Source organism: Pinus tabuliformis, chromosome Q (assembly GCF_031772625.1).
Source record: "Pinus tabuliformis cultivar Carrire ecotype Pingquan chromosome Q, CPIR1, whole genome shotgun sequence".
In the NCBI taxonomy this organism is placed as follows: Eukaryota; Viridiplantae; Streptophyta; class Pinopsida; order Pinales; family Pinaceae; genus Pinus; species Pinus tabuliformis.
In genome coordinates, this window is record NC_142296.1 from 864568006 (window position 1) to 864595119 (window position 27114).

General features: G+C 36.7%; 1 pseudogene; it reads right to left on the reverse strand.

Annotated features, from left to right (window-relative positions):
* Window positions 1-1262: 1262 nt before the first annotated feature.
* The window catches only part of LOC149222269 (nuclear transcription factor Y subunit A-2-like), a 101766-nt pseudogene continuing 75914 nt past the window's right edge, over window positions 1263-27114 (reverse strand).

Here is a 27114-nt window from a genome sequence, read left to right on the forward strand (position 1 = left end):
ATTTCACAAGGAGTCTTTGTGCCTAAAATTAAAACTTACAATGCATTTATCAAAGGTCTTTGTGGGATATGTAATTTGAAGGATGTCAGCTGCCTCTTACAACAAAATAATTAAAGGAGATTGAAGCCATGATTTGAAATTTATATAGTTTTAATTGAAACTCATTTGCAAAAAGGAAGCCTTGGACATGTTACCGAGCTACACAATTAGATGGTAGAACATGGTCTTCTCTTTGACATGGCTAGCTACAATTCATTCATTGGCATACTTTCTAAGCTTGGAATGGTAGAGAAAGTAAATAATCTTATCTTTCAAATTTTATACCTGGTATTGGTTCTTACATCAACAATTTTCTCTGCAATTGCGGAGATCAACTACCTCAAGGGCAATGTTGAACAACTAAACAGAATCCATGATGACTTTATTAGAAAAGGTATAGTATTGAATGTTGCAACTTATACTAAATTGATTAAAGGGTTGTATAAAGGAGGACAATTGGAAGAATCAAATGAATGGTTTAATGAAATGCAAGAAAGGGGTTTGACTCCCAAAAAGAGTAGCTATGTCAAGCTTATATACGGAAATTACACCAAATACTTAAGTCTTCACTGTATTGATCATGCCATGAGATAGTTTTTTAAAAAGAGAACTACTCTTATGTTGCATGTCTAGTTCTTTGATTACCATGCCCTCACTATGGTAATTGTGTATGCCACTGTATTCTTAGAATACATGTAGATAGCAACCTGTCCAAACATCATAGCATTAATCATATTTTCCTAAATAAAATAATTTCTAATTTAAATCATGACATGATCAATTGTCTAACAGTAACCAGCCAAGAATGATGTTCCTCTTAGAAATACCAGGTGGTGCAGGTCAATATATTGATCAAACATTGGAACACTAAATCATAGTACTACTGATAGTCAAAATTGTATTAGAAACACCCTTAAGTGTAGCAGGTCTTCCATCGGGTTACTTCCATAATCAGGCTCTCAAATGCACAAGGATCTGACCAAAGCTACCAACATATTTTTACATCAAACATCATCATCCCAAAAGAAACCTGAAACAAGTTGTTTTCTAATATGATAACATTGGAAAGAAAAAATAAATCTGCAAGATCTAGTTCAACTTCCTCCCCTCCCAGTACCATAAGTTTCACTTTCCTTGAACTGAAGTAAATTTCTCCCATACTCCAGTGTTATAAATATATTAAACATGATACTGAAACAAATGAGAGCCCAAACAAAATGATGTCAAACTTTCATTGGATCACAACAGTTATTTGCTGCAACCCATTTGATGCTATATCACATACCTTTCCCACTCTCTACTTCACCACTTCCATCTGAAAGGGGACTGAAACCCAATAAATGGAAATGTGAACTAACATGGTGGTAAAGATACCCTCCATTCCCTTGTGTATAGTTGTAAACTTTTCCATCATGACATGATCCTAACATGCTTGTAACTTGTGATCCTAAAAACCCTAAATTACTATGTACCTCTTAAGAATTCATATTTCCATTTTCAGATTGCAAAGCTTAATGCTTGATGAACTAACAGCCTGTGCATGTTGTCCGTTTGTTAATTTCTGTTAAAATTGGAAACTAGGGCCAAACTCCATGTGGTCATCTTATTTATGGAAGCTGATATTTTCCCTTGATTCCTCTCGTCGAGAGGTGTAGGATTGATCTAACAATCATCTGATTCTGACAAGTATTTATGGAGATATGAATTTATTTATATTTACTTGAAAAATTGTCAAGGTCGGCCAACAGCTAAATGTGTGGCACACATGCCCAACATATCATATAAATACAAGTGAGGTCGAGTCATTATTCACTTATCTCATCTCTCATATGGTCTTCTCTCCTTAGTTAATTGGGTTTACACATAAGGAAGTGAAGCTCACATGTGGGAAGAAGGAGGATGCAGTAGGGAAAGGAAGGAGGACACAGAAGCTGCAGCAAGATGTTTTGGACATCGTTGACTTTTCAAGAGTGCAGTTTTGGTGTGGCAGGCTCTCCTAGGTAGACCACAATTTTTGGCATGCAAGCCAAGGCAATATGACCTCTGGTTTGATCAACATTGAATGCCCTAATTTGGGGCAGCAAGTTGACTTCAGTTGACTGCGGTTTGACTGTGTTTTGGGACTGTTCATGGGTTTCTTCTTCTTGCAGTTGGAGGACTAGATGATCGGGAAATTGACCAAGCATATTGAAGGTCAATTTCATCTTGTTTGACCAGATTTGACTTTACTGGCTAGCATTTGCTGCTATTGTCATAAAATTACAAATTTATGAATTTGTACTATTTCTCTCTACTGAACTATTGAAGATTAAAGAAGAATTGATCAAAGGGTTTCCCCACATTGGGGTTTGTCCCTGGCTAGTCACCACATATGGTGTCTCTTGTCTTGGCTTGTTTTTTGTCGATCTATTAATGTTCTATTTGCATTTTAATTTATGTTTATGTGATTTCTAAACATTGGCTAATAATAAGAAATTGAAATAAACTGCACCAAGCATAGAACATACCATAAATTAACAATTTCCCGTCATCAGCATTAACTTTTTTTTGTCTCCAACAACTTTGTATTTAGGAAGAGACCACCACATCCCCTCACTCTTCGCATTTCATGAAGATGATGAGATTCATGGAGATAAGGTTGAAGAGTAGACATCATAGTATGAGAAACAATGCATTAAAAGATAGAAAACATGCCAGTATATCAATAACCAAATATGTTGACATGCTTACTTCAGAAGATGAAATCAATACAATTTGGTTTAACCAAAAGAGGATGAGAGAAAGTGAAATTAGTGTTGTGAAGGAGCAGGGATTTTGACACCGGGGAGTGGTCCTTCCCCAAAAAATCTAGGGAACGATGCCAACCCGGGGGCATTTTTTACATATGATTATTAGAATGTGTGTGTGTGGTCCTGGGAGAAACTGGGAGTGAGAAGCCCTAAAATGCTCCAATACAACACTGCTTTGAAAAAACATGTTAGGTATTTGAGAAATAATCATAAACACAACTATTTCTTACCTTCCTTACTTTGATGATCTTATTTTTTAATTCTTCTTTGGCTTGAGATTGTCGACGTCGCAAAATTCCACGGTATTGTTTAGCATTGACATAGATGAGTTCATCTTCAATCACACTAGATAGTGAACTCAAATGAGTTAGCTCTCCAAATTCCTCATTTTCTTTGTCGGCTCATATTACTCTACGTAAAAAATAGTCTTGATGACTCAAATTTGACACAACTAGAATTATCAGCTAAACTAGTCTTTCAACACCAATGTCTAGGCATTACAAAGGTGTTAATTATAATGTAAACTATCATGATGGATAAAAAAATCATGCATCCTATCAGGTATGGGCATCATGGCAGATCATACAATGGGATGCCTCTGCATATGACATAGCCATGTAATCATGTTCCACAAAAGTGACACATTAATTGCCAGATAAGCAGTACAGTTTCTTTCAGTTATAATATATTATATATAGAGAATGTAGAACTCCCTCCAGACAACTGTATCTTTTCTATAGCCAAGCTTCAAGGCTATTAGTAGTTTTAATATTCAAACTGCTCTTATTCACAACCCTTAGATTCATGGCCACATGCAAACCAAATGCACAATGTGCATTTCAATGCACATCATAAAGAATTGAACTAAACTAGTGGCTAATATGACAACTAGAATTGACTAGTTCACCTTCTTTTAGAAACATGAGCAATGATGTTGGATTGACAAATATCAAAAGCTAAATAATCTACCAAGTATCTTATTAGAATCAAATGCTATTCAATAAAACCTCATTAGTAGGTGTACAACTTGCCATTTCTTTCAAAAGGGTGTTCCCATCTTTAGTGAGCTTAATCTCTCCAATGCCTCCAACAAGCCTGTCAAAATGCACAAATCAGTATCTCCTAGTCAAAATGCACAAATCAGTATCTCCTACTTATAAGACCTTCACATGAGACTACATTGTAATCTCATTAGCAAGAACAAAATTACAATGAATATACCATCAAATTGGTGCAAATGGACATTATTTCCGGTGTATTTGATGGACAAAATCCTAAACTAGGAGATAATCTATGTTCTAAGAAATTATATTAGACAATTTGGAAGCCTATACGTAAATTTTGTGGATCAACAACAACAATCCTAGTAGATGTAATACGTTTGGTAATATCACGAAACAACTACAAGTCCCATGTAATTTCACTTTAGCGAGTGATTGGGAAAATAAATGGTAATGTGGATAAGATTAAAGTTATGGCCATCAAACGCGAGCAGGTAGAAGAAGCCCTAGTGAATCAATGTACAAAACATATATATATATATATATATATATATATATATATATATATATATATATATATATATATATATATATATATATATATATATATATATATATATATATATATATATATATATATATATGTACATTGATTAATATTTTCCATGACAATCTGTTCTGGAGGGAGTTTTGCATTCTCTATATGTAATATATTGTAACTTAAAGAAACTGTACTACTTATCTGGCAATTAATGAGTCACTTTTGTGGAACCTGATTAAATTGCTCTGTCATATGTAGAGCCATCCCATTGTATGATCTGCCATGATGCCCATACCTAATAGGATGCATGATTTCTTTATCCATCATAACAATTACGTTATAATTGACACATTTGTAATACACAGACATTAGTGTTGAAAGAATAGTTTACCTGATAATTCTCGTTGTGTTAATTTGAGTCAACAATAATAATTTGTACCTAGAGTAATATGATCCCACAAAGAAAATGAGGAATAAGTACAATTTCTTTTAGTTATAGAAAAATCTTAAACAAGAAAGCTGATATGTGGTGACTCATAGTCTTACAACTTTTTTTTATTTTCTTGTTAAAACATAAAGATGAAACTCAAAATTATAGAAAGAGATTCCATAGAAACCAAAATTCAGACCTGCTTAGCCCCAAGGAGGTCTAGTCTATGCATAAGGAGGCACCCAAAAACATACACCTACATTTTTGATAGTGTGAGAAGAATACTCTGTTCATTCTGGCTTGGTTTGAATTATTATTGTCAACTAGAAATGGTACAATTGTTGGGAAGCCTTAGAGACCTCACTTACAGTTGGGTAGGTAATGGAATAAATAGATTTTCAAGAAATTTTTTGTTCCTAGATGAAGTAATATTGGATGCATAGAATGCAGTATGTACATTCCCTTCAATCAAGGGTTGGGTTAAAACTTGTAGAGTCTTTAGGTCCTTGGACCAAGGATTTGGCGTTAGATTTATGGAGTCACAATACAACAAAGCTGACTCACAAACTTATCATATACAACAACATCATTTCATTGACTATTTTTGGAATCAAAAATCATTATGTAAATAAGAATTATAGTAAAAGAAATATTTTCATATCAACACCTTTAGTGTTAGTTTTTTGGAGTGACAATACAACAACAACATTTTTTGGTTGACTAAATTGGCATCAATAATCATTACATGAAACAAAATTATAGTAAAATAAATATTGTCATAATAGCACCTTATACCTATCAAGGTGACACCTTGTAAGTATGTAGGAAGTGCAATTGGAGGCCACAAAGACTATTTACAAATTGATGTTTGCATACAGACAAAGCCAACCATGAGTACATTAATTAATTTATTGCCATCTTGTTTTCTTTGTGCGTAACAGAAACTAACAGATATTTCTAGAATTCAACACTGAGAGCATACCAGCCCAAACTTCTACTTGGAACCTCCCAAGGAGAAGGTTACGATAACTCCAGTTTATCTGCTACTCAATGAATTGAGGTGGAATAGTTAAGATATCTGAAGATAAGATGGCTTGCAATTCAATATCTCTCATTCTAACCTCTAGGCATGCTTAAATCAAGTTGTTCGGTGTTAACCCAATAAGTATTAGGATACATAATGGTCCCTTAACAGAATTATACCATACTTCCTATGGGCTCAAAATCTGAGGCTCTCATAAATCCTCACATGCCCTTTTTTCATGGTTGCATTATGCAATGTTGCTTCTTTACCATACACCTCTCTCTCACAAAGATATCATTCTGTACAGATAAATCACACACTTTGAATAGTACATCATATGTCTCTCCTCTCTCTACAAGTGTTCTGCATTTGTGCAAGTGCAAGTTTGATATGGCAATGATACCAAGATACACAGTTAGCATCTAGAGACTAGGAGGTCAAAGCCCTAACTAAGAATTGAGATAAAAACAAGGACCCCAAGTCACCAAGAATATTTTCACACTAATGAATTTATCCTTGAAGAAGCACAGAATGTAAGTCTAGTACCCACCACCAACATGATCTGCCAAAAATGCATTGGCAAATACTAAGTACTTTTGAGTTACAAGCATTTATGAGTGATTTAAGAATTCAATTCACATTTATTTTCTTTATGGCTGCATAATCTAGTAGCACTGGTCTACCTTACATCTCTCTCTCATGGAGATATCATTGTGTATTGATAATTAAACATTGAATACTATATCAAATGTCCCTTCTCCCATTACAAGTGTTCTGCATATGTGCATATGCAACTTTAAAATGATATTGATTCTAAGCTACGAAATTAGCATCTGTCACATAGCAATAGAGGAAGTATATGAATTTTTAAAACTAAGTGCCAGGGACTAGAAGCTTTGGTGATAGGTAAAAGAATTATATCAAGGCAAATCAAGAAACAGTAATATTATGGAAAATTTTATAATAGCTTCATGACTAAGATCAAGGATAACCAAACTTTGCCTTGCATGTTGAAGGGAGATATGCACCTCTCGTAAAAATATTGAGCATTTTAGGACAGCTTAACTTCCCATGCCACTAAGAAAGGGAGAGGGTTTATCTTTTAATAGGCAACTTTGTGCACCAGGTTTTTAGATTTTCTTCCACTGAGGCTCCTCCCCACATACCAAAATTCCAACAATTCCCATAATAGAATCTTAGTTGTTCACTGAGTCTTCAAATACACATCCAAGCACTTGATCTTTGCATATTAGGTGAACCCAGTCCCACACTAGTAATCTTCCCAAAGGAATCTAAAGCAACAGTAAGCAGTTGCCCTCTAGCTCTCAAAAGTATGCCACTGACATATCTGGTCGAAAAAACTTCAAAGTCATGGCATTGTCTTGTAGCTCTAAGGCCTCCAACACTGATGCCAATAATAATTTTAGAAACTCACTTTGAAGCATGCAAGCAGTCATATCAAAGTAGATCCCAAAAGATTCCTAACTATTTTTTGAGTCCTTAAAACACAGTGAGGCCAACCCTATAGATTTACTGAACCCAGTCCCACCATAGCAGAATTCCTATGGAAACTCAATACTTCAATTCTTGTTATAAATTAAGATAATTATTTGAAATAGTTCTTTCATTTCTTTGATAAACCTTCACTAAATCCTCAGCCAAAATCTCCACAAAAACTTGAATACCATATCCTGAAGTTCCTATATAAACCTAATTGCCAATGATTTGATTCAACAGCCCCCAGAGTCTTCCTTATGAGGTAAATATGTGTCCCCTACAGATGCTTTTAGAAAATAAAATTACACCTCGATTACCAACTGAGATTCAACCTTAAATATGTATCTTTGATACTCAAGTATATATTCAATCACAATGTTGACTACTAGCTACAAACCCCCCTTTGAAAGCTCATCTACATATTATTAAGTTCCCATATCAATGTGAAGGAATGATATGCTAGAGAAACTATATTCCATGAGCTTGACCTATTCCAGAATTGACTGCAGTTTCATGTTCTTTCCCTGTAGCTTCCTTTTATACATTTTTGTATCGTCTCAAAATCCTCATAGACCTCCATCTTAGGGATCCCTTTGTTTGCTGCTAATTTTAGTAGGAACTTCAATGCAGACAGCTCAACATAATTATATTTTACCCATACCCGGACCTGCTTTGAAGACCAAAAAATGTATATCAATGTTATTCAAACAACTTCTAGCATGGAAAACAGAGACTTTTTCTTGACTCGCTTAATTGAAGCAGCCCAAGGACATTGACAAAATTGGGCAAAAAGAGTTGTAATTTGCACCACTTTTGCAATAGTCACCCTTTGCTATTCTTCATAATTATGTGTGAAATTATCAATTCCCTGAGAGTTGTCATGGAAGAAAATGATCATGCCATCTACCTTTGGCATTTTCCAAATAGAGTTAATGTTATTGCAACGATTCATAAACTAGTGGAAAAAATTATTGTTTATCCCCTTGTTCTAGGTAGGGTGCTCGACTCTCTCCAATCCTTGATCTCAGTCATGAAGATATCCTTTACTAAGGAGGTCTCAAAAGCTACTCTTCCACTATATTGAGGTCAAGAATCTTGGCAAGAGGCATCCTAGTTAGACTATAAAAAGAAATGGTTTGAAGATAAATCTATCAAAACATAGATCTCTTCATCTGTTTGCACTTACAACCATTTGGGCGGCAATGAAATCTAGCATCTTCTAGGAGTTTCCTCCATTTCATGGTCAACAAAAATAAAATACCTTTATGATGGAATTAAATATATCACAAAGCCAAAGTCCCTCTCCACAAAATGGGCCATCCTCACCATGAAGATTCTCAAATCCATTCCCATCATTGGTATTGCTAATAAACACCAGCATTAAAAGATGGAAGAATAAAACATATACCCAACATGTATCTTGATAAAAACATGAAATAGAATGAAGGAAAAGGAATGAGAGGAGTTGAAAATAGAGCATTCAACACAAAGGGATAAAAGGACAAGCAAGAGCAGACATAGACCTCGCCTCTCATATAATAAACAATAATGATTATGGCATCCTTTAAACTCCCCTTCAAGATCTCCATAAACCATAGCAATGAGTTGCAGGGCTATTAAGACCCTCCCTTAGGCTTCCCATGAAAAAAAATACAAATGTGTACTTTTGTAAAAGCAATTTCACTAAGCATAAGAATGCTCCATGAGCATTTTTTTTAAGGTGAGAGCACTCTCAGTCACCCAAGGAAACCTCTAGGCTCACTTAGGGAGTGCTTTAAGTTCTTCACATTCATTCCAAAAGCACTAGAGAAGTTCACTTCTGAGAGTACCTCCCATGGAGGCATGGAACACTCCTTCATACCCTAAAGAGTGCTCCCAAATAGGTTTGTCACAAGAGTGTTCTATCAAAGGTTCTTCAAAGACTCTCACACTCAAAACACTAAAAGAGGTCAAGAATCAGCAATTGTGGGAACAATTCATGTAAGCAAAAATACAAAATTCAAACTAAGCAAATCATGAGGTAGAAACAAAAGAGAGTTTCTCACTATCGTGATTCAAAGGTATGCATGCAAAATGAAGGAATACCATAGCGTAGAATAATGTCATTGTATCTCAATTATTCTACCTTGGGCCCAGATAATCAGAATCAAGAAAAAATCTATATGAATAAGGTCAATTTATCTCAATTATTCTACCTTGGGCCCAGATAATCAAAATTAAGGAAAAATCTATATGACTAGAACCAAATGGTCACAAGGCTATTGAGACACATGCGCAACAACCACCAATAGTAATAAATCTCAATAAGTTGAAAAGGCAACTCAGTTGATTGACTATGAACTCTATACTAACTTTAGAAACCTTACTTTCAAATCTACAAATCATGCAAAGCCACAAGGCCTTCAAACTTTGCAAGATTCCTAAAACATTTTTTTACAAAAAAGACTTGGGAGCGAAGCATTCCTAGGGACGCTCTATATACATATATTCACATTTTATATATTATAATGCATATAATTTCAATTAAAATGGGCTTTTACAATAGGACCTTACCCATTGGTAAAGAAAGGGTGGTGATATTCATCCCACCCCACCCACCCTAATTACCAAAAAAAAACACATGTTAGCCCCTTATAATCCACCATGGTTGTGCAAATGGAATGAATATTATGATAAATAGAGTTCCTAGCATTAGTGCCAACACCTTCAAAAAAAATGTATAGAATTCCAAATTAGTTGTGGAGAATGTAGACTTTAATGCTAATAATAGGCAATACGACATTATTAAGAGCTTAGAAATGTGATTCACAGTAGATTAGAACATCAAGGATTTAGTATAAGTCTCAAGAATTTGTAACCAGTGGTAAACTATTTAGAAGTTATAAAGTCAAAAGAAATAGTATGAAGTAGAATAGGAAATGAAATTGAACCAAATAACATCAGCCATCTAGCAATTACAAAAGTTATGAACTAGATTGGAAGGTGTAGAATATGAAATGTAATAGGCCATCATCACCAAAGCATTATAGCATGTATATAATAATGTTTACAAGATAGGCCATATGCCTAATTTATAAAATAGATACTAGAAACTGAAAAACTAAATAGAGTTGAAGTCTATGACAAGTAATGAAATAAAAAACTAAAATAAAAACAGAAACAATTCTACTATCTATTCATGATTTTTCTTGCCATGAGAAATTCACAAAACACTAATACACAATGAATGAAATGAGTCAATGATAACTGGAATAAGCAAAGAAGATGGATTGGATTTTTTATAAGCTCAAAACCATCCTCCAAGTGTTTGGGGCCTACTAGGGCCTTCACATAGTCCACAATATTTTTAGAAAAAGGAAATAATTAGTCATCTTTCAACCATATGGGGAGTGTTCCCATGAGTGCTAGGAACATTCTTGGGAGCACTTGGATGTGTAGCTGCCCAAGTCAATCACACACTCCTACAACACCACGTCCATCACAAGAATGAGAGGGGCAAGTGAACTCCCATGTAATATATGTTTCCTCTGGGCCCTCCAGATTTTTCCCCTGACAAATTGTTCTTGGAGGCTCCAATGAAATTGAGCCTCAAAAGCAAACTTTCAGGCTTTCTCCAAAGGAATTAAAGAATACATGATAAATATCCAATAATACTCCCATGAATAAATTATTGTATTACATTTGAATTGCTAGGGTTGGAATCTGGAATGTCTTAGAAATTTTGAATATGGACAAAAAATAGAGCTTTTAGCATTTAGATATCTAAACAGAAAAAAAAAAAGCTAAATTACTTTGGCTTACAGCTATTTTGGATGGGGGAAATATTGAATAATTTGATTAGACAAAAATAAAGCAATTGGAGCTTTATATGTTTTTCAATCAATAAAAAGAAAGCATTCTGAGATTTATATGTTTTTCAAAATTCAAAACCATGTTCTTATTGTTTACTGCCTTGATTATTATTGCCATGACACAAATTCCATTAAACAAGAAGTTGTCCATGTGATTTATCTTCTTTTTATTTTGTTTCAAATCCACTTGCTGAAGTTGCTTATGCATTGATGCATGTTGTAGTCACTAGGACATCTGAGTAGGAAGATCAAAATCTACATGCTTTTCTTTTGCAATGTGGCCTTTTGGAATGAAGATACTAACATGGATTCCACAAATTTTATGGTACTGTGAATGTTGAAAAGTATCAAAGGAATGGATTCCTTGATCTGTGCCTTGATTCAAAGAATTGATTTGGAGATCTTCTTAGTCATGTATGAGTTCCAATGATCAGGATGAGTTCAAGAAGTAGTTTGACTAGTGCAAGTTTGTGGAGGATGAGTTATATGTCCTCTAGTATGAGTTAAATTGGGAACTAAGTGAACAAGTGGAGTTAGCCTCCTAAATTTTAGGAGGATCCAGCTAAAGTGTGTTGAATTTTGTTAACTAGAAAAGTTCTAGTTCAACTCCTAATTTAGAAAACTCACTAACAATAGCCTAATTGAAAAGCTTATAAGGAGATCGAAGGTACACAACTAATCAATCAATTCTTGAGCACTAGTTTGTGAGCAAGAGAGCTTGTGGAGGAACAAGCCAAGTGTTCCTTGTGTGAATTATTGAGGAAGGAAATTTTCTCTTTGGAGTACACATAGAAATAGGGGAAATCCCTATTTAATAGGAGCTCAGCCAGTGCTAGGAAATAGGAGATTATTTCCTAAGGTTTTGTGCTGGAAAATCAGAGCCTCTAGTGCATAGAGGAGGAAGTAGGTCAGCTATTAGGCATAGGTTCCAGGCCTAGGACAAGTAAGAAAAACCTTGAATTTTTAGATTGGAACCAACTTGTATGCGTATCAAATATGTTGCTCAATTTTCCTTAATAAAATTTTGAAGCAAGCAAGGGTTTTCCCTATTGGGTTCCCTAGAAAAATTGTGTGTTTTATTGTGTGAATTTTGTGAAATTATTTATGTTCTATTCCATTGCTATTTGGTAGAGAAATCTCGTGTCTGTGTGAAAAGAAAATTTGTTTTCAAATTGTTCATAACATCATATCAGAATTTCGTTGAAAATCTACATGGTATCAGAGTTGTGAACAAGAATCGATCAGCATAAGAGTCTTCAAATTTGCAAGATGACAACTCACACAGGATTGGGATTGAGAGAGAAGGATAGATTGGATGGCTCCTCAAATTTTGGTGTTTGGAAGGTCCACATATTGTTCTTGTTGGACGAGTTTGAACTTTGGGCTGAAGGAATTCATTGAGAAAGGTGTTGGAGAACCTTCAGATCTAGATGAGTTGAGGCTCTTCAAAATGTAGATGGCCAAGGCCAAGAGGATGATCCTGTATGGACTTTGGGATCATGTCGTCCCTCATGTTGCAGTAAAAAATATAGTTGAGGAAATGTGGGATGCCTTAGTCTAGCTCTACCAAAATTCTTCTCAGAATCAAAAGATGGTCCTCAAAGAGAATCTGAGGACAATCAAGATGCATAAGGGTGAGAGTGCCACTGCCTATCTCACCAGAGTTCAGGAAGTTTGTGATGAGCTAGCAGCTATTGGAGAGAATCCTATAGACACAAAGCTAGTGCATGTGGCTCTAAATGGGTTTACCAAAGATTGGCATACTCTTTTCAGAGTATTACTCGATGAGATAAGTTGTTGAATTGGGAACACTTATGGAGTGACTTCATCTAGAAGGAGCTAAGGCTCAGGCTAGTCAGGACTTCTAGAAATAATGGCAAGGGTTCGAAGGTCAAGTCAAAGAAAGATAATCTTGTTCTTGTAGGTAAATTCAAAGGCATGAAAGACAAAGGGAATGGCGGAAACAATCAAAAGGGTGACAAGAAGAAGATAGATCTGATTACTATCAAATTCTTCCGTTGCCATACTTTTGGATGCTATGCTTCCAAGTGTCCTAATCAGAAGAAGGTGTCGAATAAGGAGCATGTAGTTGCATCAGCTGAGGTAGATGAATTTTCCTCTTAATTTGAGGAGGACTTCTCATTGATAGCTTGCATGGAAAGCTCATTAGGGTGTAGTATGTGGTATATTGACTCAAGAGCCTCTTTCCATATCACTGGAAATTAGGAGTGTTTCAACCAACTGGATAAGAAGGATATGTAGGTAAATATTGAGGTTGGAGATAATGGCAAGTATGCTACTAAGGGAATTGGTATTGTCAGCTTTTAAAGGGAGTCAGGTAATACTCTTCATCTCAAAGATGTTCTTGATGTTCCAGGGTTGAAGAAGAACTTGGTTTTAGTAGCTTTCCTTGAGGATAAAGGATATGATGTCACCTTCAGTAGAAGTAAGGCTTACCTCTAACACATGGCTTCTGTGCGTAAAAGAAGATAAGTGTAAGGGTGAAAAATCTCTACAAGTTGCATGTAGAGACTGCTGCAACCTTGAGCAGCAAGGCAAGATGTGAAGATGTAGGTGAATTTTGGCACAAGCGCATGGGACACTTGCATCATGGGGCACTAAAAATCCTTCAGAAAATTTCCATAGGATTACTAACAAGAGACCTTGAGAAGAGTGGAGTGTGAAATGGATGCATGCTTGGAAATTATGCCAACTCTTCCTTCCATGGTCAGGACAGTAGAGCCTGTTGGGTGTGGAGCCTGATTATCTTCTGTATTCAAAGGTTTCAGCTGAATCTATACCCCAGGAAGAATGTACACCCCTCAATGTGAGGAGTGTGTGGGGGGGGTAAATCCCCCCCGACTGGGGGCTCTGGGGGCCAGCAGTCCCCCGGCGGGGGTTTGGGGGCAGCGCCCCTGAACCTAAAAATAGATGTAAAATTGCCTTGTAAAAGTCTAGGAATTTCAAGTCAATATGGGCCGTTCATTAGACGAATGATCTGACGGTAGAAGTTATGTTTAATTTAGGGTTTTTTTCCCTAGAAGGAAACCCCTCACTATATATGAGGGAATTGTATTGCGTCTATGGATATCTAGATTCTGAGTAAGGAAGAGAGAGGAGATTGAGAGTGAAGAGGGTGTTACAATGGATCTACTGTAGGTTGTATCTCTTCAGTTTGCTGGATAATATAATAAAAGGACTATCTGTTTCTTCGTGGATGTAGCCCAAACTGTGTGAACCATGTATATCTGTGTCTCTATTGTTTTATGCGTTTTTTGTGTTTATATTTCTGCAATATTTTATGTGTTCTATTGCTCCATAATATATAATTTTCTAACAACTGGTATCAGATCTGAAGGTCTAATTGGCTGATAAACTCGCAGGAGAGAAGGGTTCTTGGTTCGAGTGGGAGAAATGGCAGAAGATGGTAGGTTTAGGGTCAAAAAATTCAATGGCTAAAACTACTAGTTGTGGAAGATGCAAATGGAAGATTATCTGTATCAGAGAGATATGTACCTACCATTGAGTGGAAAGGAAAAGAATCCAATGAGTATGACAGACACAAAATGGGACATTCTCGACAGAAAGGCACTTGGAACAATATGGTTGTGCCTAGCGGTGTTAGTAGCATTTAATATTTCAAAGGAAATGACAACACAGGGTTTAATGTCAGCATTGGCCAAACTATATGAAAAACCCTTGGCCTCAAATAAGGTATTTCTTATGAAGCATTTATTTAATATGAAGATGTCAAAAGGTGGATCTATTGTAAACCATTTAAATTATTTTAATAACTTTACAAGTTAGTTAAGTTCTGTAGGCATAAATTTTGATGATGAAGTTAGGGCTTTGTTATTTCTGTGCTCATTGCTAGAAAGTTGGAATGGTTTAGTTATGGCCATTAGTAACTCTGCCTCTAGATCTAGTACTTTAAAGTTTGATGATGTTGTCGATGCAATCCTTAGCGGAGGAAATGCAACGGAAAAGCCCCAGTGAGATATCAGGTAATGCTTTGACTACAGAGACTAGGGTAAGAAAAATGGAAAGAGGAAAGAGCTTTGGATATCGCAGTAAGTCAAGAAAAGGCAGGTCCAAGCCTAGATCGGGGATAGTGTGCTAGAAATGTGTGAGGAAAGGACATCTAAAGAAAGACTACAAGTCTCGGAAGGGAAAAGAAGGAGACACGCAGCAAGAAAACAATCATGAAGCGGATGTAACAGGTGATGTGTTGCAAGATGCTTTGATTCTTTCATTAGAAAATATTATTGATGCCTGGGTGGTAGATTCAGGGGTCTCATTCCATGCCACACCTGATAGGAAACATTTTCATGATTATGTTCAAGGAGATTTTGGACAGGTTCGATTGGGTGATGATAAACCTTGTAAAATTGTTGGAATGGGTACAATTTTCATAAAACAACAAAATGGAAATCAATGGTTATTGAAGGAGGTAATGCATGTTCCAGGTCTGAGGAAAGATCTGATTTCAACAGGGCAGTTGGGAGGTGAAGGTTGCTTAACTACTTTCACAGATAAAACCTGGAAGGTCACTAAAGAATCCCTGGTAACACTGAAAGGAGAAAAGGTTGGTACATTGTATTTATGCAATGATATTTCCAATTTTGTTAATGCTTTAACCTCTATAGGAGAAGATACGGCATTATGGCATCATAGGCTTGGGCACATGAGTGAGAAGGGGATGCAGATTCTTCACTCAAGAAATTTGTTTCCAGGTTTGAAGCATGTTGATTTAAAATTCTGTGAGAATTGTGTTTATGGAAAACAGAAGAGAGTCAGATTCCTTAGAGTTGGGAAAGAAAAGAAGAGCGAAAAATTAGAGCTTGTGCATACAGATGTATGGGGACCTGCTCAGGTATCATCTCTTGGTGGCTCTCATTATTATGTTACTTTTATTGATGATGCAACTAGAAAAACTTGGATTTATTGTATTAAGAATAAATCTGATGTATTTGATACTTTCAAGAAATGGAAAGCTTTGGCTGAGATTGAGACAGGAAAGAAATTTAAGTGTCTCAGATTAGACAATGGAGGTGAATATTGTAGCAACAAGTTTGATAGGTGCTATTCATAGCATGGAATTCGCAGAGAGAAGACAGTTCCAAGAACACCACAAGAAAATGGTGTGTCAGAAAGGATGAATAGAACAATCATAGAGCATGCAAGGTGCATGAGATTGCATGCAAGATTGCCTTTACAATTTTGAGTAGATGTTGTAGATGTTGTTGTTCATCTAATAAACAAAGGGCCTTCAAGTTCCCTGGATGGTGGTGTTCCAGAGGAAGCATGGACAGGTAAAAAGGTAAACTACTCTTTTTTAAAGCCTTTTGGTTGTGAGGCCTTTGTCCATATTAACAATGAAAATAGAACAAAGCTTGAGGCAAAATCAAAGAAATGTACCTTTATTGGATATGGTGTTAATGCTTTTGGTTATCACTTATATGATTATGAAAATCACAAAATCATTAGGAGCAAAGATGTAATATTCAATGGAAAGGTCTTATATAAGAAACAGTCGCAGGAAAAGAAATAGGAAAGAGAAAACAGAGAATACACAGTGCTTGACGATATCACAAGAAAAGTGATGGTGCCTGAAAATCATAATGATCAATAGCCAGAACAACAACCACAACAGTAACAAGCACTTCAAACACTTGAAAGTGGTGTTAGAATATCTACCAGGATAAGTAGACCCCCTGAACGATACTCTCCTTCATTATATTATGTATTGTTGACTGATTCTAGTGAACCAGAATGTAATGAAGAAGTAGTGCAGGTAGAAACTAGGAAGAAGTGGGAGCAAGCCATGAAAGAAGAGCTAGACTCCTTAGCACATAACCAAACTTGGGACTTAGTCAGGTTGCCTGTAGGTAAAACAACATTATAGAATAAATGGGTTTACAGGCTAAAGGAAGAATATGGAGGTAGAAAAAGGTACAAAGGTAGACTTGTGGTGAAGGGGTTTGCACAGAAAAAGGGTATAGACTTTGATGAGATATTTTCTCCTGTTGTGAAAATGACTTCAATCAAAACTATTTTAAGTCTAGTAGCAGCTGAAGATTTGCATCTTGAGAAATTAGATGTCAAGACAACCTTTCTCCATGGGGATTTGGAGGAAGAGATATACATGCAGCAACCACAAGGATATGAGGTAAATGGAAGGAGAAACTAGTGTGTAGGTTGAAGAAGAGCTTGTATGGCTTAAAACAGGCTCCAAGGCAGTCGTGTCTAAAATTTGACAGGTTTATGTCTGAACAAGGTTATACTAGATGTCACTATGATCATTGTGTTTATCTCAAAAGGAAAAATGATGGCAGCTATATTATATTGTTATTGTATGTAGATGACATGCTTGTTGCAGGTTCTAACATCCAGGAAATAAATGTGCTCAAAAGGAAATTGGAAAACTCATTTGCAATGAAGGATTTGGGTGCTGCAAAACAAATCCTTGGTATGAGACTAACTAGAGATAGGAAGAATTGCAAATTAACATTGTCTCAAAGTGAGTACATAGAAAAGGTGTTGAAAAGGTTTAATATGCAGAATGAAAAACTAGTTGGTATACCTTTGGCTAGCCATTTTAAATTAAGTAAGGAGACGTGTGCCAAGACTCAGGAAGAAATGGCTCATATGTCTAAAGTTCCATATGCATCAGCAGTTGGAAGCTTAATGTATGCAATGGTCTGCACAAGGCCTGATATTGCACATGCAGTGGGAGTTGTAAGCAGATACATGAACAATCCAAGAAAAGAACATTGGTAGGTAGTGAAGTGGATTCTCAGGTATTTGAGAGGTACCACAAATCAAGCAATATGCTTTGGTGGTTCAAACATTGCTCTATAGGGATATGTTGATGCAGATATGGCAGGTGACAGAGATAACAGGAGGAGCACTACAGGATATGTATTTACTGTAGGTGGAACATTTATCAGTTGGGTTTCAAAAATCCAAAGTGTTGTTGCACTTTCAACAACAGAAGCAGAGTATGTTGCTGCTACAGAGGCTAGTAAAGAAATGATTTGGTTACAAAGGTTTCTGGATGAATTAGGCAAGAAGCAGGAGTTGGGCAGGTTATACAGTGACAACCAGAGTGCCATACATCTTGCAAAGAACTCTGAATTTCATTCCAAGACTAAACATATACAGCTCAAGTACCATTTCATACGGTCAACATTGGAAGATGGATAGTTGAAGCTGGAAAAGATACACACTAGCCAGAATCCTATAGATATGTTAGCAAAAGTTGTAACTAGGGAGAAAGTGAGAATCTGCTCAGTTTCAATTGGTCTTCAAGTATGATGAAGAATATGAGAAACAACCAGGTCCAAAGTGGAGTCATTGTCTAGTGTGGAGTACTAAAGAAGGTATGTTTTTTATGATTATTTCAGCATCATTTCATTAAAACTTACAAACCTTGTCCATCATGAACTAGGTAGATTATAAGGAATGGTAATAAAACCTATAAGATTAATGTGCAAAATGAAAACACTGACAATTGTCATTTTCTTATGCAGGAAGAAGGAAAAACGACAGACTGTCATTCCAAAGGAAAGAACAAGGCCAAGTTAATTGATGTCCCCTTGACGGGGAACCATATGCAAACAAGGCAAATCAAATCGAAGCATATCAGCCCTGGAAAGGAAATGGAGATATTGGCTCGGCGCAAGAAAGTAAAGAGATGACAGAGAACCAACGGTTTGGCAAATCCCTCAGGATCCTTTAATCCTGAGGGATCGCTGCTTTAACTATTTTTGCACCTAGACATCTCTGCCTTCGCCATTATAAAAAGGGGTAGCACTATTAGCCCAAGGGAGTCTGTTATGTTTTTTATGTAATTTCTCCTAAAGCTGAAACATTGATCATCGAATCTTGATTGAGAAGTGATCCATTGTAATTTTGTCTTATTCTTTAATACAAGCTCGGTTGCTATTTCATCTTTGATTCTGGAATAACTTCAAGCGGTGTACCCCTAGAGGCTAAGGGCCCGGCCTTGGATGAACACTTTCTCTTGTACTATTACTTTTGGTTTATGCGTGGTTTGCTCATCAGAATTATTTGGTAATCTGATATGTTCTGTTATTCTACATCACAGCTCTGTTATGTCTGATTTATTGAGTAATATCATTTCTGAAGACAGAACTATCATATTAACTTTGCAACATATTACTGTTCCTTTAAGTGCTGATATAATATTGCCAGTCTTTACAAAATATTGTTGCTGTTCAATTACAGAGTATCTATGTGTACACTTATTCATTGGTATTATTGAACTCATATAAGGGATTATGTTTCCTTGCGATTGTTGAATCTATAGATGTTGTTATTCCATTCTGAAATACAATCATATTCTTTATAACTGAGATTGACAACCGGATTACCAAAAGCATATTACTATTAAGATGTGTCGTGTGCATATATGAGTGGCTTTGAAGTGCTGTTCTATAGTCCATTATTAATCGGTGTTGTTCCATTTTTGTGTGTTGTTCAATTCGTCCTCAGAAGTGGAGAATTGCCATTTGGTTTCTGTAGGACACGATTATTGCATTTGATCTTGTAGACTAAGGTGTTGCTGCTTATTAGACTTAATTGCTGTTATAGTTTCCTGTTTGCTATTCCATTTCAAGTTTGTTGTTCCATTTCTTATTTGTTGTTCTATTTCTTATCTGTTGTTCCATTTCTTGTCATTTGCGTTATTGTTACTTTGGTGTGAAGAACGATCTAAGATTGTACCGAGCATTGACATTTACTATCTGGCCGCCAGATCAACGATCTGTTCCCTGATTTCCTTTGGCCCCATCAGTTTACAAAGGGACGCGTTACTGCTACTGAACCCTTGACTGATAAATTGCTTAGTTTTCTAAATGCATGGTTTAGTCTTTAAAAGTAGTTTTCCGTAAACAAGCATCCGTTTACTCTTGTATTTTTGAGCATTGTACTACTAGCATTACTCTGGAAAATGGTAGCCTCAAACTGAGACACTCTTTGAAATAACAAAACGTTCCTAGATTGACAAATTAATGTGAGGTAATTAGAGGTGAAAGAGACCCTTTTTACAGCTCGACATTTTGGCATCGTTGCCGGGGAAAGAGTGTAGCCATTTGTTTCTTTTAAGAGTAGTGTAAGACCCTGCCAGGGAAGAATTGGGTTTTGAAAACGGAAGGTAAGAACCTATGTGTGGAGCATGTAACAGCCCTACTCCTCTGCCCGCTTTCCTGCAGATTTTTCATTGTTTTGTTTGGGTAGAACCTAGTAGTTGATTTGTGTGCATGACTAAGAAGAAAAAGCCAGAAAAGAATTCCAAACCTCTACCCAAGCTAGAAAAATCTAAGGGGTCGGTGACCCTTTGCCGATCAACCTTTATAGACAAAATTTTTAAGAAAGCAGAATCTCAGCCTTCAGTAGGACCCAGAAAAGTTATTTCCAGACAGCCTACTAGTTCCCTTCAGGCCACAGGATCACCATCTGTAGCCTTTGCTGAGGTGCATAGTCAAACTGAAGAGCATAATTTTCAAGAAATTGAAAATTCTACTCTAGAACTATTGCAAGAAGGGAATTTCAACAATTTTCGTGAAGGAAGAGGAGAGACAGGGGAAACTGAGGAACCAAGGTCTCCTCTTGGGACAACTCAACTATTGATTAACCCAGATAAGGGAAGTACTGCAAAGATCATTTTTGAAGAAACCCAATCTCCTCAGACATTAGGCACTCTCATTATCCTAGATAAAGGAAGCGTTATTAAAACCATTCCAGTTAAAGCCATTCCCTCTCAACCTAGGAATACCCTCCTAGATATCCCAGAAGGTTATTGGCATATATTTGACCAAATGGCCCAAAACCAGCCAAACACCCAAACCTCTACATTGCAATACCCCATAGTGGATACTGCAGCGAATGCACCTATGAAAGCAATTGCTCTTTAGCATATCCCTACATTCCATGGTCTTACATCAAAGGATCCAGATGCATTCCTATTTGAATTTGATGTGTTGTGTAGGGGATATGATTACACCACCGACCCCCAGAAATTGAAATTATTTCCCTATACATTAAAAGGGGCTGCTTTAAGATGGTTTATGGGATTAGGTGGTAGAGTTATAAATAACTGGGACCAAATGAAAGAATATTTTTTAAAAAAATATCAAGACTATTGCAGGTCTAGAGAACTAAAAGATGAAATATTCCAGATGGTAGATAGACCAAATGAAGCATTAGAGGAGTATGTGGAACGATTTCAGTATAATATTCAAAGATCTCCTTATGCATCCCTACCTTTACCTGATAATGTGTTAAAAACAACATTAACTAGGGGTATGAAGGAACAACGGATTGAAACCTTAAACATTATGGGGAAAGGAAATATTTATCAGGAAAATTTTGCTAACATTATTGATTTATGTATCAGGAGTTCGAGAGGCAGCACAAGATGAAAACTGGTAGAACATGATCGGTTTGTAAGAGATAATAAAATTTCGGCAGAAGGAGTAATGTGTGCAGAAATTGGAAATTTATTGGAAAATTTTAAAACTGATATACTAGGGACACTAACTACACAACTTGATATTATGCAGGTCAAACGAAAGCAAATGGAGGCAGAACAAAATTTGGCAATCTTCTATCCCCGATGCAGGAAGAAACATAGCCATAAGGAGTGTCCACTAGATGCGGTACAAACATGCGCCATCTGCACAAAAGACCACCTTACGGAAAGTTGTCCCTCACTTCCCGGATTAAAAGCAGTATACAAGGAAGTAGAAGAAGACCGAAAATCGGTGTATCTTCTCAATCAGCATCGTCAGTGGCAGCCGCGACAGTCTGGTATGTTTTCGGAACCAACTTCTTCTTTTCAGTATCCATAGTATAATGCTCAACAATATAATATGTGGCAAAATCAACCTCAACCCCCGTTTCCAAATTGGTCACCACAGTCATTTCCTTCATCAACCCCATGGCCGAATTAAGCAAGCCAATCTAATTGGCCAAATTTTCCCTATGTCCCACCATATTGGCAAAGTAACACATACCCAGCACAATGGACCCCTCCTACTTCATAAAGTCCAGCCTAGAAGACAAACTAGCAAAGACCGATGCATCAGCCAGTAGGAACCATTCCACTCCCTCAACCTACACTGCCAGCCTTACAACAAAACCCCCAGTCTAACCTGAGACCATAACTCCCAGCCCAACCCAACCCTAACCCAAATAATAAACCGGTCCAATATGTCCAAATAGTAGAAACACCAGAAATAGGAGCTGATCTGAGGGAGTGTAATGATCTTCAGCTAAGATCTAGGCGTATTATTGAAACCGAGGGAGATAAGACAGCCCATGTTGAAAATCAGTTACCTGGAGAACAATTGTCACAAGAAGAGGATGTGAACAAACAACAAACTCATAACCAATCAACCACATCCTCTCCCCTGTTCCCAGAATGATTAATCATACCTCGACCTACACAATATCCTGATTTTGACATTCTGGGAGAATTAAAAAATTTGTACATAAAAATTCCATTCCTCCAAGCCATTCAAGATATCCCGATATATGCAAAGACTATCAAAGAATTGTGTGTAAAGAAACCAAGGAGGAATATAGCAAACAATCCAAGAGTCCAAGTAGTTGGCACTCTATCTAACTTATTATTAGGAAAAGAAATACCCATTAAATATGAATACCCAGGAAATCCAATAGTAACCATACAAATTTATGGTCAAACCTTCCCCAATGCCTTAGTTGATCTAGGAGCTGCAATCAACATCTTAACAACTACTACTTGCCAAAAGCTAGGCATTACATTTGTACAACCCACCTCTACCTTACTAGAACTGGCTGACCGATCTGTGGTTAGGCCAGAGGGCACACTACATGATGTCATGGTATCTGTTGATTCCTGGGAATACCCGACCGATTTTTTGATAATAAATCCCAAAAACCGGCTTGATGGACACCCATTGATTTTAGGTAGACCTTGGCTTGCAACTGCCGATGCTTATATTGGCTGCTGACAAGGCAATATGACTATAACCAGAGGAGCACATATCAAGAACTTAGCTTTATATCCTCCAACACAGCCAAGTGTCACAATAATGAAAACTAATAGGCACCCTGTATCATACCTTACTGATAACATTAGATCTCCATTAACTATACAAGAGGCACTTGATTTTAAAGACCAAACAGAAACGATGCCATAAATAATTTTATCAGTGAAACTGAACTTAGATCTCGCACACAATGTCACATGATAGAGGCAACATTCGATAACGAATTAGAAGAAGATCCTCTTAAAGATACACATGATTAAACAATACCTATTACCTTCGTTACAAATAGTAAAGTTGTGGAAATTGAACCAGGAAAACCCTTAAACATTAATGCCAACCTCACCTCTGAACAAGAAACAAAGCTCATCCATTTGTTGAGGAAATATAAAGAAGAATTTGCATGGGACTACCCTGATATGAAAGGAATTGATCCCCAATTATGTACACACCACATTTACATAGAAAAAGATGTGAGCCCTGTTCGCCAACCTCAAAGGAGACTTAATCCTCATCTAAAAGATGTGGTAAAAGCTGAACTTCAAAAAATTTTAGATGTCAATTTCATCTATCCTATATTCGATAGTAAATGGGTCTCTCCACTTGTGGCAGTACCAAAAAAGAATGGGAAATGGAGAATTTGTGTGGACTACAGAGAACTAAATAAAGCAACACAAAAAGACCACTTCCCTCTCCCATTCATCGATCAAGTATTAGACACTTTGGCAAGAAATAAATTCTTTTCTTTCCTAGATGGCTTCAGTGGATATAATCAAATCCAGATTGCCCCTGAAGACCAAGACAAAACCACTTTTACCTGTCCTTGGGGAACATTTGCCTACAGAGTTCTACCTTTTGGCTTATGCAATGCTCCTGCCACATTCCAAAGGGCTATCCTCAGCATTTTTGCAGACTTAATAAATGAAGGACTTGAAGTATACATGGATGACTTTACACCATATGGAGATGATTTCGATCCAGCATTGAACACACTAGAAAAGTCCTACAATGCTACATTGCTACCAGGCTTTGTTTATGCCATGAAAAATGCTATATGATGATGATTGAAGGACTTATTCTAGGGCACTATATTTCAGCAGCTAGCATCCAGGTAGACCCAGCCAAAATCCAAATAATTTTGCTTATTCCCACTCCTACCACTCAAACGGAGGTACGCAGTTTTCTTGGATTTTCTGGTTATTATAGGAGGTTTATAGAACATTTTTCACATATTTCTGCACCTCTGTATGCACTAATAGGTAATGTTGATTTTCTTTGGACATAAAAATGTGAACGTGCTTTCCAAGATCTGAAGAATCTTGTGTCCACAGCCCCAGTCCTTCGAGGACCAAATTGGGATTTTCCATTTCAGATATCATCAGATGCCTTAGATATAGCCATTGGAGCAGTCCTTGGGCAGGAAGAGGATAAAAAACCATATGAAATTTATTATATTAGCAAAAATTTATCCCCTGCTAAATTAAATTACATTGTTATTGAAAAAGAATTTCTAGCTGTAATACATGCTGTCAATAAGTTCAGATATTACATTAGTGGATATCCTGTTATCTTGTATACAGATCATTCTGCCATAAAATATTTAGCAAACAAGCCTATCACAAATGGTAGAATAACTAGATGGTTGATTTTATTGCAGGAATTCGATATTACAATCAACAATCGACCTGGAAAAGAAAATCATGTAGCCGATTTTCTCTCACGAATGCCAAAGCCAATCGATGCAACAACAGTTGAAGATCAATTTCCAGATGAGCATTTGTTTGTTATTGCTGTTAAAATGCCCTGGTATGCTAATGTTGCCAATTACCTAGCAGTAGGTAAATTACTAAAACATCTAACCCCTAATGAGTGGAAACAGATTGTTCAGCGGAGTGCTCGATTCTCTTGGGTTGGGGGCTACCTGTTCCACACAGGGGCAGATATGCATATCAGAAGATGCGTTCGAGAGGATGAAATATTTGACATTTTAAAAGCCTGCCATGATGGACCATGTGGTGGAAATTTCACCGATCGCAGAACTGGACACAAGGTGCTGCAAACAGGGTATTATTGGCCTACAATTTTCAAAGCTACAAAGAAATTTGTCCAAGCTTGTGACATTTTCCAGAGAGCAGGACGCCCTGGTCAGTCTGATGAGATGCGCCTAAACCCTCAGCTAGTCATTGAACCATTTGAATGATGGGCCCTTGATTTCGTTGGACCAATTAACCCACCCTCGAACCAGAAAACATATATTTTGGTAGCAACAGAATATGTCACCAAATGGGTTGAAGCAAAGGCATTGCCAAGAGCTACAGAGGATTCTGTCATACAGTTCTTGTTCCATATATTTGTGCGCTATGGTCTTCCAAGAGATATAATTACGGATGGTGGACCACAGTTTTCTGGGAACAAAATAGCTACAACACTCAAAAAATATCATGTCCAGCATAAAATCACTACTCCATACCACCCACAGGCAAATGGTCAGGTAGAAAGCAGCAATAAAATAATAGAAGCAATCCTAACAAAACCCATTGCGTCAAATAGACGTGATTGGGCTGCCAGACTACCAGAAGCACTGTGGGCTTACAGAACAACATGGAGAAGTACCACCAGTTACTCACCTTATCAATTAGTGTTTGGAAAACAGCCTATCTTCCCTATAGAATTCGAAATCCAAACATTGCGAATAGCACAGGAAGTTTTCTTAGATCTAACCGAGGCACATATTAATCGATTATAGCATATCAGTGAGTTGGATGAAATCAGGCTCTCTGCACTCCAAAACATTGCACTGATCCAACAATAGTGAGCTAAATGGCATGATGCTATCATTAAAAATAAAGTCTTCCACGAAGCAGGCTGGGCACTTTTGTACAATTCCAGGTTTCAGGACTTTCTCGGGAAACTCCAGACTTGTTGGTTGGGACCATACGAAATCCAGAAGGTACATGACAATGGTACTCTTACTTTAATCACTATAGACGGTTCTGGATATGCCTTCAAGGCAAATGGACACCGAGTTCGACTTTATCGTAAACCTCTCACTCGAGAGTCCTTCCACCAGCAGCTACGCCAAGACTCGGATATGGTAATTTTGGGGGAGGGAGAGAAGTCTTCCTCACCTATGATTATTAAGTCATTTATTTCTTTTTACACTTTGTACATAATTTCTTTGTTTTGTTGAATTATTTTTGTATCAACACCTTGCTGTTCCTTTTCGGAGCAACATCAATTTTATTATTTTCTGCTATTCCTTTTCTCAAAGGGACAACATTTCCGTTTTGCTATTCCTTTTTCAAAGGAACAACACCTTTTGGATCAGCCGTTCATTTTGATTTAACTTTGTTGTTCTTTTTTTACCTTGTGATTTTGCTGTTCCTTTTCCAAAGGAACAACACTTTTGATTTTTGTTGTTCCTTTTCCAAAGGAACGACATTTGTGTGTTCTGTTGTTCCTTTTCCAAAGGAACAACATTTTCGATTTTTACTGTTCCTTTTCCAAAGGAACGACATTTGTGTGCTCTATTATTCCTTTTCCAAAGGAACAACATTTTCGATTTTTGTTGTTCCTTTTCCAAAGGAATGGCATTTGTACTTTCTGCTATTCCTTTTCCAAAGGAACAACATTTTTTACTTCTACTGTTCCTTTTCCAAAGGAACAACATTTTTTATTTCTACTGTTCCTTTTCCAAAGGAATGACATTTGTGTTTTTGCTGTTCCTTTTCCAAAGTAACATCATTTTCGATTTTCTGCTGTTCATTTTCCAAAGGAATGGCATTGGTGTTTTCTACTATTCCTTTTCCAAAGGAACAACATTTTTTATCTTTGTTGTTCCTTTTTCCAAAAGGAACACCACTTGTATTATTTTTCTCTTCCTTTC